This window comes from Odontomachus brunneus, unplaced genomic scaffold, assembly GCF_010583005.1.
Source record: "Odontomachus brunneus isolate Ranch 3 - 2012 unplaced genomic scaffold, Obru_v1 Obru_scaffold_180, whole genome shotgun sequence".
Lineage (NCBI taxonomy): Eukaryota > Metazoa > Arthropoda > Insecta > Hymenoptera > Formicidae > Odontomachus > Odontomachus brunneus.
The window spans coordinates 224,077-240,550 of NW_022639630.1; the positions used below are offsets into that span (position 1 = coordinate 224,077).

The 16,474-nt window shown below is 33.3% G+C and overlaps 1 protein-coding gene across 19 annotated transcripts in view; it reads left to right on the forward strand.

The window, feature by feature from the left end:
- The window catches only part of LOC116851603 (bromodomain adjacent to zinc finger domain protein 2B-like), a 401,190-nt gene that overhangs the window by 25,489 nt on the left and 359,227 nt on the right, over nucleotides 1-16,474 (forward strand). For all 19 annotated transcript variants that reach the window (XM_032831181.1, XM_032831197.1, XM_032831190.1 and 16 more), the window contains exon 2: nucleotides 5,769-5,892. The gene's annotated coding sequence lies outside the window, so the exon portion shown is untranslated. The remainder of the gene's footprint in view (nucleotides 1-5,768; nucleotides 5,893-16,474) is intronic.

The following is a 16,474-nucleotide window of genomic DNA, read 5'->3' on the forward strand; positions in this document are numbered from 1 at the left end:
TTTTTTTTTAAAAAATTTTTTTTTTTTTTTTTTTTTTTTTTTTTTGACACATTTGTGCCATTTATTGACATTTATATTTTCATGATATAAAAATATTTGCAATTGCAATAAAAATATGTGAAATTAATGAGAAAAACAGTGCAAATTATTATACTGCATTATGTTAGTATCTAGCATCCCTTTAAGGGTCTTGATTATTTCTCGCCGTAGAACTCTTAATTGATAATATCACAAGTAAAAAAACTTGTGCCCAAAATTCTTGCACACTATTTTAAAATAAAAAGATATTAGTAATATGAGTAAAAAAATAATATATAGCATTCCAAATTTCCTCTTTAACTTACATTTTCTTACGATTTTGTTAAGTAAATTTTACAATTATTTATTGATTGTCAAGGAAAAAGGATAGTTTTTAGCGCAAATATGCTTGGATGATAAAATATCTTTTTATTTTGTACACAAAAATTTTTAGCGTGTAATTTCTCGCCTCTGACGTCACGATGCAACGTGGCCATGACGAGCATCCAGGAACCTTAAATTCATTGAGAAAATTTTTGTATAATGCGTAAAAACGATTTTCTATGTTATTCAATCTTATTTTCTTATCTCATTTCCATATACCGAAATAATTCGACTTTTTTCAAAATACCATAATGAACTTTTATTAATTGTTAGGATTTTTTAACATATAACTTTACATTTTTTATATGTAACTTTACATTTTTTTGTTTAAGTAAAATTACAAAAGTCCAGATTTTTTAAACGAAGTAACTTTAGTCTTAAATTCTTATTCTCAAAGCAATAAAAAAATCATACAAATATTTTTTTAAATAACTTCATAATTAGCTGAGAAAAAAGCTGCACAAATTTTTTTATAATTTTTAAACAATTTTGAGATAAAAAAAAAGTTTCGAAAATATCTATTCACCGTAAGGGTTAAATTAATTTTATATAGGAAGGAAAGAAAAAAGAAAGCTATTCAAATAAACAGATGTATTTATATTTAGCAGTAACGTTACTAATTGATTTTTAAAGGTTATATTTTTTATAATTTATATTTATAATTCATATTTATTTTATAAAATGAGATAAATAAGATATAAGATATTAAAATTGTTAAAATTTATTTAAAATACTGTCATACAAAATATGATATACAGGGTGGCTCACGTAAAGTGTTACAAGTTAATAACTCTAAACATATTTGTCCTATCAAAAAGTTGTTCATGAGAAAGTTTCATATATTCGAGGAGCCTGTCTAACTACGTAAACAATAATCCACTTCCGTCCCCCTTTGAAGAGGGGCGGGGGATAACTTCAAAGTTTCAAATGGGATCGCCTATACAATGTTACATTTTTGGATTCTACGGGAAAAAACAAGTAAACTTTGTCTGAAACATTTCTTTAGAAAATGCTCCTATCAAAAGTTATAAACATTTAAACTTTAATGTAGAATGCATTGAAATTAATGATAAATTAAATAAGACTCATAGTTTTTCTGTTTTGTTTTATTTTATTAAATGTTCGACATCTAAACACTTATTAATTCTTTTTACAAAACTTTACCTAACTCTAAACAACATTTCTGGGGTCAAGTGCAAGCTATATGTATTCTTTGTGTTTTAAGTCTTCTTTCGTCGTAAGTGGTTGAGATGTGACTTCTTTTTTGATATACCCATAAAAAATAGTCCAAAGGTGTAAGATCAATGAAATGGCTAAAAGTTTAAATGTTTATAACTTTTGATAGGAGCATTTTCCAAAGAAATGTTTCAGACAAAGTTTATTTTTTCCCATAGAATCCAAATATATAACATTGTATAGGGGATCCCATTTGAAACTTTGAAGTTACCCTCCGCCCCTTTTCAAGGGGGGACGGAAGTGGATTTTTGTTTACGTAGTTAGAAAAGCTCCTCGAATATATGAAACTATCTCATGAACAACTTTTTGATAGGACAAATATGTTATTAGCCTGTAACACTTTACGTGGGCCACCTTGTATGAAAATTTATGTCTAATTTTTATTAAATTTGACATTAATTTTATTAATCGATTTATAAATTTTGCGATTCTTATAGTTCATATGATTCATATTTATCATATTTATCATATAAAATGAGATAGAATAAAAATTTGAGATAGAGAAACAAAATATGTAAAATATTATTACAATTTACTCAAAACACACTGATGATACGTAAAATATGATATGAAAATCTAAGTGTAATTTTTAATAAATTTGGTAGCAATTTTATTAGTCAATTTGTAAAGGTTTTACTTTTTATAGTTTATATGAAACTTATAGTTATTATATAAAATAAAATAGAATAAGAGATACGAGAAGAAAACATAAACCAAATTTTTAAAATTTACTTGATACACTGTGATGATATTCAAAATGTAATATAAAAATCTGAGTGTAATTTTTATTAAATTTGTTATTATATCAATGTAACAAAAAACTTGCATTATTGTATGATGTAAATTTAATTATTAATTTTGCAATATATTGGCTTCGTTAGTGTAATTAAAGTAATTGTAGAGTTTCCATAATTTTTTGATTGTCTCGCATCGTGATAATGAATCATGAAAGCCTGTCTGGGAAGTTTCAGTTGATTAGACATACGAACCCAGATTCTCTGTGATAAGTATGAATACCACATGAATTAGTCATAAGGAATGCAGCCTTCACAAATCGAGTAGTAAAGTTACTGTCAAGTTACATACACCTGTCTATTTGGGAAAGTAACAAGAGAGAGTTTCATATGAAGATAAAGAGAGAAAGACAGAAAGAGGGAGAGAAGGAGAAGGTTTATTCAATCCCGTTTCATCTTGCAAAATTGAGTGTTCGATTTTTAATAAGTTATTAGATTCACGGTGTTGACGTTTCAAACGCGCAATCCTCCGGCTACGCGGATATAAATTATTTTAGTGTGGCAACAGCACATGACGTGTCCAAGATTTTTACGATCGTGCGAATGAACGCGGTGTGTACATGCGTTCCTCGCGTGTGTCACTCTTGACGTTTTATCTATTTACGATACGAGATGCGTACGTTATTGCGCGCCTGCGCGCGTTGGTTCGACGACGTCGATGACAACGGCAAGGTACGTACGTACGTACGTACGCGTATTCTTCCTTTTACGTAAGTGGCCAGCGACGGCCGTTCTTCTACCGCTTGATAATTAATTACGTCCATTTAAATATAGAATTCCTATCGCGCTGCGCGAAACTGAAACGATTCTCGCCACCACCGATGAAACTGCCGTCGTAAAATTGCCGTACGGAGAATATATGCATTACGGTTAGAGGAGCGCCGAGGAGAGGGGGACGTGGTTGGCGCGGGGAGTTTGAAGTTTTCCATTTACCGTTAGCGACGCGACCGGGACCGCCCCCGTTGAGGTCGTTTGGTCGCCGAGTGACCGTAGACGCTTTTTAGTACGCGCCATTAAGATGTGCGGTCTGTTTGGCCAAGTTGCAGCCGTCGAGCAGACCGACCATCCGAAATATATCGTATTCGATTATCTCGCCGATATCATCCAGCCAGACGTGCATTCTATGGAACGCAATCGAATGTCCGATCGCTCGAAATCAGTCGCCCACAAGGGGCCGTTCTCCTTTATCCGGAGCCAAATAAATGAGTTTTGGTACCAATCAAATAAAGAACGTTTCAATAAGTGCTCTGAGAGTGAAGATTACGTCTGTGAACTCATCAGAGTCACAGAAATTTAGGATTTTGTTCATTGTTCCGTCCAGTATCTTTGGTTGTTTTGAAGATTTTTAGAAGATTATTCTAGGTGTATCAAAATGATGATTAAAATGTATTGCAATTTATTGCAAAAGTATGACAATTCACGTGTAATTTGTTTAGAAAGCAGTGATTGATGCACAGACGCTGATCGCACACTAAGGTTCAAAGGATTTATCTATATATCTATAATAGTAATCAAAGTACACTTATAATAGTAACCAAGTTCATAATAAATACAAATGAAAGTTAAGATACTAAGGATTTACAATCTCATTATCCTTTTGAATTTTAGTATATATCAATCCTAAATCTAATCACATCGGAATACAGAAATCCGAGTACAACTTGTGAAGTGACCAGTGGAGAGCGATTCTCATTCAAAATCAAAACAGCACCATTTGTCACATTTGCCTGATATCATCCTAAAATTACCCAAATGATAATTAAAATTTCGAAGGTGGAACGGCTGTCAATCGTGGAACAATAATCGGCAACGATCACGAACATCAATCTTTTGTACTAATCGCCGTAAATATTATAAAAAGTTCTTAACACAGGACCACAAAAAATTTTTTTACTCGTAAACAAGAATTAAAGTAGTTGATTGGGCCATTTGTCACATTGGTAGAAATTTTAATTACAAATGTGACAAAGGGTACTATTTTGATTTTAAGTACCTCTCCATTGATCATTCCGCAGGTTATACTGTACGGAAAAAAAGGTTTCGTTGAATTAACCAATTTTTGGTCGAATATGAACGACTCAGAAATTCCGATTGAAGTAACTTGAATTCTGTTTAAGTCAACCAAAAATCTTGTTAACTTAAACAGAATTCAGGTTACTTAAATCGGAATTTCTGGATCGTTCATATTCGACTAGATATTTGGTTAATTCAATCAAATCTCTTTTTCCGTGTGGGATTTCCAAATTCTGGTGTACACATTGCGATCAATGTTTGTGCTTCAATCATTGTTTTCCAGATAAATTATACAAAAGGCTTTCAAAGTGACTAAGTAAAGACACTGACAAAGACACGATATGGGGCAATGGCCAAAATCTCAAATTTCTGGAACCCTAATGAGTTCGCAGACGTAATCTTCAGTTTTAGCACTTATTGAAACATTTTTTTATCAATTGGTACCAACATTTATTTATTTGACTTCAGATAAAGCAAGAACGGTTTCCTGTCAGTTCGAAGCTTCCGGTGAAACTCTCGCGGAGATTTCTGCTTCGATTAACGTCGCACGACATGTGCGCGTCTTTTACCGTACACTCGTTCTTTCCTCGTTTAGCAGCGTGCCTCTTATCGCGTCGGTCATAGAACAATAAACGTCTATTACGCGAAACACTCTTTCGGCTTCGATGCCGAATGATTTAAATGACAATGACCGTGTCAAGTGGAGTTAGTTCTGGACACTGTACTCGGCTACTCGATTGGCTTTCACTCTCGCCATTATGCTAATACGTTGTATTGTTGCCAGTCACGACCATGTGTTAGGTGGATACTAATCGCGCCTTTGTTTACTTGCTCGCCGAGAATTTCAGGTGTCGCGATTGTCCATTCGCGCGTGCGCTGTATGTGTTACTGTAACAAGAAAGAGAAAGAAGCGTAATAGCACAATTTATTAAACGCTCTAGGAAGATTCAAGTACAACTAAAAAATAAAAAAATATATAAAATAAGCTGTATATGTAAAATGTAAAGCTATATATGTAAAATATAAAGCTTTATATGTAAAATAAACTGTTGCAATATTTTTGAACAAAATATGAATATTTTGAACAAAAATATTAAGTTTTGCTATAGTACGTATTGAGAGTAGTTATGAAATTAACTAGATTTATAATAAATACAAATGAATGTTGAGATACTAAACATTTAAAATCTCATTAACCTCTTGAATCTTAGTGTGTATGATTATTTACATTTCACTTTGAATCCTCCCCAATCTTTTTATATCTTTTAATATTTTATATTAAGGCAATGATTTCATCGATCTAATACTATTGATTTATTCTAGGTGGAGCTATACATCCTTTGTTCCTGTGAAACAGTGATCTTCCCGTAGAAGAAATCAATATGGCGATCGTATGCAGAGCAGAATTGTTCACGCTTGAAATTGTGTAAAGTTTTTCACGAAAAAAGTAAGCAAATTTTATCTTCTCAATTCTTTATTAATATCATTTTAAAATACAAAGTTGGTCCTTTTATGTTCATTATTCATTCATTTTTATTCATTTATTCATTTATTTACGGGAGTCATCTCTTTGGTACAGTGTACTACATAAAAAATAAATAACTATATAAAAAAGGAACACAAACAGAAAAGAAGAAAAAAGCAAAAAAATACACCAAAAGAAAAAACTGAAAATATAAAACAGAGTAGCAAGGGGACAAGAAAAGGGAGATAATAAAAGAAACTTCTCTAAAATTATAGATATTTTTACGATATAAAATAGTAAGATTCATGAGATACTCGAGTTCAGATAACTGGATAATATAGCCTTGATAATAGAGATAATGACATATGAAAGAAGTTTATTATTAAATTATTAAATTCATTTGTATAAATGACTAATTGATTAGCTGGTTTGTATGTGCTATATATATTTCAGCATAAAAAGAAGATAACTTTACACACACATACACACACACACAGAGTTTTTAGAGGAATATAAGAGGTAATCAATTCTAAAATAGACAGCTAATTAATCCTTTCAGAATTTTGTATTGAAATAAGAGATCAAATAGAATTTTTCTATTTTCAAAAAGATATATACAGGATGTGCCAGACTCTCTTCCGTGATTTTTGTGGGAATGCAGAACAGATTGAAGTGAATATAAAAGTCCTATACCGTTTTGCGATATTTGCAATAATAGTCAAGATGTTAATTAAAGATTGATAAATGATGTTCGGTACGGTAGATGGGCTGTAGTGACAACGTCTGCTATCGTCTACTTAGCTAATCTGTTAAAATACGAGCGCATTATACCTGTCCATATTCGTAAATAAAACAATAAGCGCGTCTTAATTTATTGGGCAAATTCGGGATTGTGACATATATTTATAATGTTACTATATTGCGAGCTGTTCGCGATTTTATTAGCGGAACTCCAAACAGAAAAATGCCAATTTAATCAGCCAGTAGGGTAAACTCGGATAAGATGGTCATATTTTTTTAAAATGCAAAAAAATATATTTCTTAATAGCGTTTGGCATTTTACTTCAATGAAGTCTACAGTACATGTACAGTACAGTACAATACCACCAGAGTTAAAAGGAAAATACTTCAGTGAAATTATTTATTACAAAAATATCAAAACATGAGCATTGGCCATCTTACCTAAATGTTTAAGACAAGATAGCCATAAAAAATAAATGGTCCATACATATTTTATGTTCAAGATTCTGTACTTATTATTTTATAAAATAATGAAAAAAACATAATTTGACATATTCATTTTAGTATAGGATATTTAATACATATTATTTGTGAAAAATATAATATACATATAAAATAGAAACCTCTATTACAAAACTTAAATTTCAAATCCAATTTTTTCAAATTGATTAACATTTTTTCAATTTGATCAAAACATATTGCACATAAGATTTAATTATTGTAATATTGAAAATAATTTTTGAAATATAACGACTTTCGTTTTATAAATGTTAGAATGATAGTGGACCATCTTACCCAAAATGTGAGTGAAAGACGGTTATAATAGTACTTATAAACAAATAGTGAAAATGAAAATAAAAATACGTTATATTACAATTTGCATATCTACTTTATGTATCTAACGTTGATTGCGATAGCTTAACTGTAATTTATTCGACGTTACAGCAAGTTTTGGTGAATACATGAGAAATTTTACAGGTAGTTGAAAATAAAAATATAATATTCATAATCTTGCTATTTCGAAAAATATACGCACATACACTACGATAAATATTGATTATTTTTGTGACTGATTACACAAACACAATGTTTTATAATTATTAGAGAAATTACAGTCTATAGTCATCTTTCTGATGTGGCCATCATATCCGAGTTTATTCTATTAGAATTTTCTTTTTGAGTGAAACTATCGTTAAGGAAGGATTCGTTTTGCGGATTTTTATCGTCACTACTAATATTAGTATTACTTTTAATAATGCTATTCAAATAGTCCAATATGTTCGTTAGATAGTAACGATTTTTCATTCGTTGCACAACCGATACATTTGCTTAAAGCAACGCTTAATATGAATTCCATGAAATATTGCAATTTTTCAAGGAATCCATTTTATATGCTTAGTTAATGCAGCGAAGATGAAATATTTGCACTAATATTTTTTCGCTGGTTCTTCTACTTTGCTATCATGTGAATAATATGACTGACGTTTAATCTAATATAACAAAGTGGAATTATATTAATATCCCTTTTAACTGCAATCATTTAGCATTCGTGTAAATAATCGTAAAAATCATTGTATTTTGCAAAAACGTTTGCAATCAAAATGGTCCATCCAAAATCGGTTATAACCGTACATGGAATAGGAATATTACACTGAGAGAAATATTTAGTAAATATTATCAAAATTTGGTTACTATTACTAAATGATAGACGTAAATATAGCGGGCCAAAGCTATGGCAATATTTATTAATTAATTTAGTTCTGTAAAATAAATTATTTATTTGACAGAAGTAAAATTTATTTGCTTCCAGAATATATTTGGTAAATAAAACTTATTGAATAGTTGAGCAAAATAAGCGATTTTGTAATAGTTACAAAATTTTTGATAGGTTCAACCAACTATCTGTAATAATAGATATTGAAACGATGTAATAGCTGCAAATGAATGAATTTTTCGTTGTGCTGCAACAAAGCATACTTATACTGGTAACAAAATAGAACTCGTACCTACTGAATTTTTTATTATATGGGATATAACGATTTCATAACAATTATCAAATATTTGTTCATAACTGTAATATATTTAACTGTATTATATTAAATATTTAACATTAAGTAACTATTACTAAATTATTTAATTGATGTTACTGTGAATGCAATTACGTCATACTCCCGATCTATTAAATATTTGGTAATTATTATCATATTTAGTATTAGTTACTAAGGATTCAATGAATTTCTGTAACTAAATGCAGTTTGTTATAGTTACCAGTCTTTTCTCTCAGTGTACTCCGTAAAAAAAAAGAATCATCATTGCTCTATGATCGGTTGAAATCATTTAAAACATCGGAACGCTGTCATCTGTGTTGACAAATACGTATTGAAATATTAGCGAATCTTGATGCTTCGCGTTTAATTATACTGCTTGTAGCATGTATCGTTATGAATGGATCTCTTTTTTTTATATCTTGCACGGAAAAAAAAAGATTTGGTTGAATTAACCAAATATCTGATCGAATATGAACGATCCAAAAATTCCAATTAAAGTAACCCGAATTCCTGTTTAAGTTAACAAGATTTTGGATCTGTTATTATGACATGTTTTTTCCCGACGCTGTAGCTTGCATTGCCTGTTATTTCTAATTAGTATAAAAATCTCATCTCGAGCAATAACTATTGTGTCACGTATAGTACTACTGTGTATGCGCGTCTTTGAGAATTGCAAAAAGACGAAATATTCATCGCGCTTCTGAATAGTGATGGATAGTTGTCGACCACGTTGCATTGCTTGTCATGGTAACGCATGACTTATCAAGATAGGAACTAATTTTTTTAAAAGATGCATAAATACATTAAATATGAGGATCCATTCTGATAAGGGGATAATATAGAACAATACTCCAGATTAACACATAGAAAAAAAGCTTTAGTTGAATTAGCCAAATATCTGATTGAATATGAACGATTCAGAAATTCCGATTGAAGTAATCCGAATTCTATTTAAGTTAACAAGAATCTTGGTAGACTAACCAAACATGTCTGATTATTTAACCAGAGAGTAAAAGACATGTCTGGTTAAATAACCAGACATATTTGGTTAGTCTACCAAAAGTCTTGTTAACTTAAACAGAATTCGGGTTACTTCAATCGGAATTTCTGGATCGTTCATATTCGATTAGATATTTGGTTAATTCAACCAAATCTTTTTTTTTTTAGTGCATGGTTATAAGATTTATTAGATTTCGTAACTCTGGGATACATATGTGCAAACACGTGCTGCACTCAGTTGCAAAACAGTTTCACACTTTTTTCTGATCAAGTTGCAGCGCTCAAAATTGTCATTGATCAATTTGCACAGCGATTGGCTATATCTTTTGTTGCTGACTAATTACTGCGTAAACTCGTCAACAGTGGTTCACAATTGTGGCAACTGAAAGCGCTGCAACTTTATTAGAAAAAAAATGTGTGAAAACCGTTTTGCAATTGAGTGTTACAATTATGCAAATTCTGAAAATCATATTCTCGACGGTAAAATTTATTCGGACTACAAAACTTCTCATCAAAAGTTAGTCTTTTTCGACTATTTTATAAAGAAAAAAAAATCTTACTCGAGTGAGATCGATGCCTGAGCCTTAAAAGGATCGATAAATAAAACGTCAAGAGTTACACGCAGTCGCGCAGAGCGACCCTATGTGAATGCGTGTGAGATAAAATACGAGGTAAAAAAATAGGGGAAAGAGAAAGAAAGAAATGACAATTTTTTCGCTGTAGTCTTTCGCGAATCGACATTCGGACCCTATGATGTACGTATCCACGCTGCATCGCGCCGACCCAAAAGAGTCCACGAAGTGGGTTGAACGACGCAACCTAAATACGACGACACGAATGTATCGCGAGGTATGGACGCGAGCAGTAGCCGTGTCTGTCTATATGCAAAACGGCCGCGGTTGTCCGAGCAAAAATTACAAGCCGCGAAGCTCGCGCTCGTCGACGACACCCGTTCCAAACGGCGACGATGCATTCGGCGATAATCGAATTTCCGTGACGCTTGACGACGTCTATCGACTCATTAGGACATTAGGTGTTGCCCATTACAACGAACGGGGAGATACGGTTACACCGTCGAAGGCCGTCGCCGTCGTCGTCGAGCGAGCGGTGATCGATACGAGTTGACTGGCACATTCGTACGTGTGTATGTGTGTGTATCGCGGCGTGTCATGAAATTGGAGCAGCGCGGGGCCGGATTATCGTTAAATTTACGCTTATCGTTTCGCCGTTGTTTCTAAACGGCGTCCCGCTCTGACGGGGAGACACACTTATTACGAGTCTATCAATTTATGCCGATCGCTCGTACGATCGGGGTGATTCCAATACGTGCGCGTGCGCGCGAGTTTGTGTGCACACCACCGCGCGCAGCGAACGATTAATCTCCGACCGCCGCGTATAAATCGCACGCTCCACGCACCGGCGTTACGTGGATATGATTTTTCCGCGGAAAATCCGTTAAGTGCATTATCGCTCGAATCTACCGCACTATCTATGAAATGATACGGATATTCGATCGGACGAATGAATTCGAGTAACGAACTCGACCACGTGCATACAGAAAATTCTATTCATAGATATGAACATTCGATCAGTGTGTAGAAGTACCGTAGTAGTTTTAACTCTTAGTGGCTTATGTGAAAAACGGCACCATATGTGGCTCTACATGGGTCTTTCGATTCCGGCCCTTTTATTAAATCTTTAAAGTGGCTCGAAAAATCTGTAAAAATTCACGGATATACTTTCAAGTTTCTAGGAAAAATACTTGTACTTTATTGTGCAAAAAATTAAAATGTAGTATATATGGGACTCTTTAACTTGCTGAGAAATCTCTGAATAAAAACCGTCCGAACTCGAAATATAGAACTACTAAGGGTTAACTAGCTGGGATATACTCGTAATGTAGAAAAAATTTGGGGAAAGTAATTTAGAGAATAACGAATAAAGCTTCACGCGCAGAATTAATCCGGTACAAAAAATACGGAACTCCTTCAATGGTTTTCAATGATCTTGAGATGCGTGTAAACAAATTCCTATATCGAATTACATTTTTTATATTTGTCATATATTGTTTTGATGTTAGACAGAAAAAAAGTTGGTTGAATAAACGTAACAAAGAACAAGTCAAACGCGTTTTGGTTGAAGGAAAGAGAATCTTTGGTGTTTAGAACCGAGTTTGATTTATAAGAATCAGAAATTCTGTTTCCTTCAACTAAAAATCGATTCAGTAAATTTATTTGCGCAACAGTTCTTTTGCAAACGATGACAAGCAATGCAACGTAGTCGACAACTATCCATCACTATTCAGAAGCGCGATGAATATTTCGTCTTTTTGCAATTCTCAAAGACGCGCATACACAGTACTATACGTAGTACAGTAGTAGTACTATACGTGACACAATAGTTATTGCTCGAGATGAGATTTTTATACTAATTAGAAATAACAGGCAATGCAAGCTACAGCGTCGGAAAAAAATATATCAGTATGAGATCTTTTATTTTTTTAAATATTTTCTCGTATATATGATAAATTTATATATACCACTGGATTATATAAAATATATCGGATCAAATTATTCGTTTATTACTTTCATATGTAAATTTTGATTAGTGTATCTCCGTCGCGCAATACAAGTCTTACATTGAGAGAAAATTTACTAAAAAGAACATCTTTTGGAATTTCAGTAAACCGTCCGTTTTCATATAACTGTGAATACATATATGGAAAATAATTAATTTATTCTCTTATTTAAAAAAAATGCTTTTCTTTATTAAAAAACTATTTTTATTAAATATAAAAACATTTGTTTTACAAGTTAAAAAAGTATTTACTATCATATAGTATATCTTTTAATTCTTTAAAATATTTTATTCAAAAAATTTTTTTAAATATTTTATTTGGAGTTTCTTTTAATTCTTTTTATTGGAGTTTTCTTTTTTCCTTTTTTATTTTCCTTTTTTATCGTCTTTAAGATGTTAGTGATTTTGCCTGAAATCTTTACAATTATATGCCATTTAATCGATATCATTTATATTTTATTTGAAAAATTTGTTTATCATCATTTGTTTATCATTTGTTTATCAGGACTTTGGATTTTGAGTTATGTTAGCTATACTTTACACTGTTATCTCATTTTCATTTATAGATGAAAGAAGAAATAAAATTGAGTCTCATACTGACATGAGAAATAACGATCAAATTAAATTGCTGCGTCAAACAAAAAAAATACATATGTATACATTTTTTGGAACATTTTTATTAATATTTCCTTTTATATACAGTGTATAATGTGTGTGTATGTGGAGAAAAATTCTTTGTTATCATAACAAAATCATGTTTGCTGATCGTTAGGGAAACGAACAGTTACCGTTGGAAATTATTTCTCAATACTTGTCATTTTAACATTGCCTAAGATATAAATTACATTTGTTTATTTGTGTTTAGGTTTGATTATGTTTTAGAATACAGAAGTATCATTTAGAGCATTAAATTGAAAGTAACAAATTACTTATTCCCACTATAGCATCATTTGCTGTTCCATATCAACAAACCATTTCTTGCGGGCACTGGTATTTTATTCAATTAGCAAAATTTAAAAATTTTTCTCTCATTGTATGATCAAATATCGTTACAAAATATATTTAGTCAAGTTATTCCTTTATGACAATCAAATTTTGGCTTCACGAGTGTATCTTAGTCTCGCCTTACAAAGTTAATAAATTGCACTAAGACAAAAAATATCTAAAAAATAAAAAAATATTCGATAGATATTAGTAATATATTTACTTAAGTCTGATGTAATATCCACCAATTAAATATTTTTTATTTCTTAAATTTCTTTTTTCTCAATGTATATTATTAGCATGTCATATTATTAAACAAAAAAATTTTGTGTGCGGGCGTTCGTCCGTCGCACGAATAATTTGTTAAAACAACCGACATGTATGATATAGATGTACGTAGAAATAATAAATTAACGTAATGTTAACGCGCGAGAAGAGCGCAGCGGCCACGGTGACGGCGCGTTGCGTGCATTAGCGAGCGAATAGATGCAAAACTGTGTGGCGTAATGAAAAATAATTTATCGTCCACGCCTCGTGTCGTTTATACAATCGACGCACGGCCGGCGAAGAGGCGCGCGCGCGCGCGCACATTGTTACCGCGGTTCCATTCACGGCGATTATTTGTCTCGTTTAATGCAGACCTTGTCTTTCCACGCCGACTCGAGAGATCAATGACAGATGTTATACAATGCGATCGAACAATGGATCGCCGACACACGGGAGGGGGGGAGATCGTGCACGTCCGATTGCTCGTACGCGGCAGTCTTAATAAAACCGGAGCGCGCGATCGAAGTCGCGTGTACGTTACGTGGTCGTGCGACGTTTTGCGCGCTCGCAATTCGAATTGTGGCAACGATATTAACCCTAGAACGGCCAGCAGGGTCCAATGAACTCTAAAACCACGTTTAACCTCTAGCCAATTTTTTTTACGTTAATTTCCGAAAGCTGGCATTTCCTGACTTTTCTTAGTTTGGTCAAGCAGGGTAGCAAAAGTTTTTAGAGCTCTGCGAGAAGGAGCGGAGGGTGGTGCAAAGAAAGTACCATCAAAGATCATTGGGATCTTTTGGATTCCAAAGTGTTAAAACCTCTTCTATGATTATTTTTCATATCAGAAACTCTATTGGTTATTACTTTCATTAACCTTTTAGAAATGGTATAATTCTATTTTTTTAATTGAAAGAGAAAGATCAATCTTGCGGTAATAGCATAAATGAAATTCGCGAACAAGATTTACCCTTTAAACTAAAAGAGAAAGATATTTACACGATCATTTTTCACTTTGAAGTAATAATCAAATTTCATTTATTTTTATCTATAATTTTTCCTAAGATTATTTATAAAAAAATTTAATTATTGATTAGATATTACATTCATTAACTCTTTAGTAACGAAAGGCATACACACACACACACACGTATATATGTATGTATGTATGATATATATATATATATATATATATATATATATATATATATATATATATATATATACATATATATACACACACATACATATACACACTTTTTTATATATTGATATGTATAAATGACGTATTATTCGAAATAGCAGTACTTATAAGTTTAAACAACTTTCAGTTTATGTTTACATATTTCCAGTTAGAGTTAATATTGATATTGGATATTACGATGGAATGGCAAAAATTAATATGGATTATTGTATAAACTTCAATATATTCTTTATAATATTCTCTTTGTAATAAAATGAAAGAGATTTTTATAAATTGATAATATATATTACAGTACATTTGACTTTCTGTACATTAACGATAAAATTATGATGTACAAGCGATCAAAACGACAGATTTTTGAAAAAAAGTAAATAACACAAAAGTTAAAAATTAAATATAAAATGCATTTTTAAATTTGAGTAATTTAAAAAAAAATTATATACAATATATACAGAAATTGCATATAATTTGCGTAATTTTTATAGGAATTTGCATATTATTTGTGCCGCTTTAGTAACTCTAGTCTTAACGCTGGGAGAGCGGAGGAATGCGACGCATCGTTGAGTCTCTGCGCCGCGATTTCGACTCGCGATGTGAGATACACGCGCATCCTTAATTACACACTTGCGAAATATTGTTGCCGGCGCGAACATGACGAGTGCCTTCCTTGGCGTTGTGCGCGTCTCGTACACAGGAAATAAACGGTCGATTCGTGCACTCGCGCCGATATTGTGTCTCGTTATTCTCTTACCGCGCTTTTCTACTCTGTTTTGTTTTCCAACCATCGCATTCGCTCTTTCTCTCCGTCGACGGCGCTTCGCGTCGATTCGGAAGCGCAATTTGAAAGCGATTTTTAAGCGTCACGCATGTCGCGTCAATTTAGTCTCGAGGATCTTTGATTAAACGGAAATTGTTTATCTACCGCGCGATGCTAATAAATAATAAAGGCGTGTAAGACAAACTACGCGCTACCGCGTCGCTAATGAAGAGCGACGAGGAGGAGGTCGACGGGCCTCCCGGTCTATGATGATTCGTTTCGCGACACATACGCGCGCATACGCACCGGCGTTATTTCCCTCGGTCGTTTCTCAAGCGTACCTGCCTGCACGCGATTCCATATAAGAAGGTCGACGGCGGCGCGTAACGTGCCTGCCTCTTGAAACTCGATATGTGTGCATGTGTACGTGGCACAGATTCGTGCCGCTCGGTACGCACACTTCGCCGGGAGCGAACGTGTATATCGAGCGGGCGAGAGCGCGCACAATCGCGTTACGAGAGTGTGCACGACGATTCCGCCTCGTGTATGCAGCTGCCTGAGAAAAAAAAGGAACGGAAAACGGTCCTCCCCGCGGTAAAAAAGCCAGTGTCTGTAGACCCGCCTTGCGCGGACGGCAGAAGGAAAGAGGGGACGAGCGAGCGGAGCGATCTTGCCAAAAAACTTTACAACTTTTTGTCGTGGAGAAGCAAAGAGAGAAGGAGAATCGTTGGCGCGACCTTTATACGTCAAGTTCGATCGGCACGTCAGCTGTTGTGCATTAAACATACATAAGGAGACTCCGTGAACGGGTCGCGCGTTACGTTTAATTCTCCTTCTGGGCGTCGTCCTGGAGCGTAGTCGCGCGCGAGCACACGTGTTATATTAAATTTCGGGAACTTGGTTTCCGCCGGAAAATTGAAAAATTTCAACATCCGGGACATCTCGCGCGTCGTAGAGTGCGCTACACCGAAGCACACGCATGCATACAAC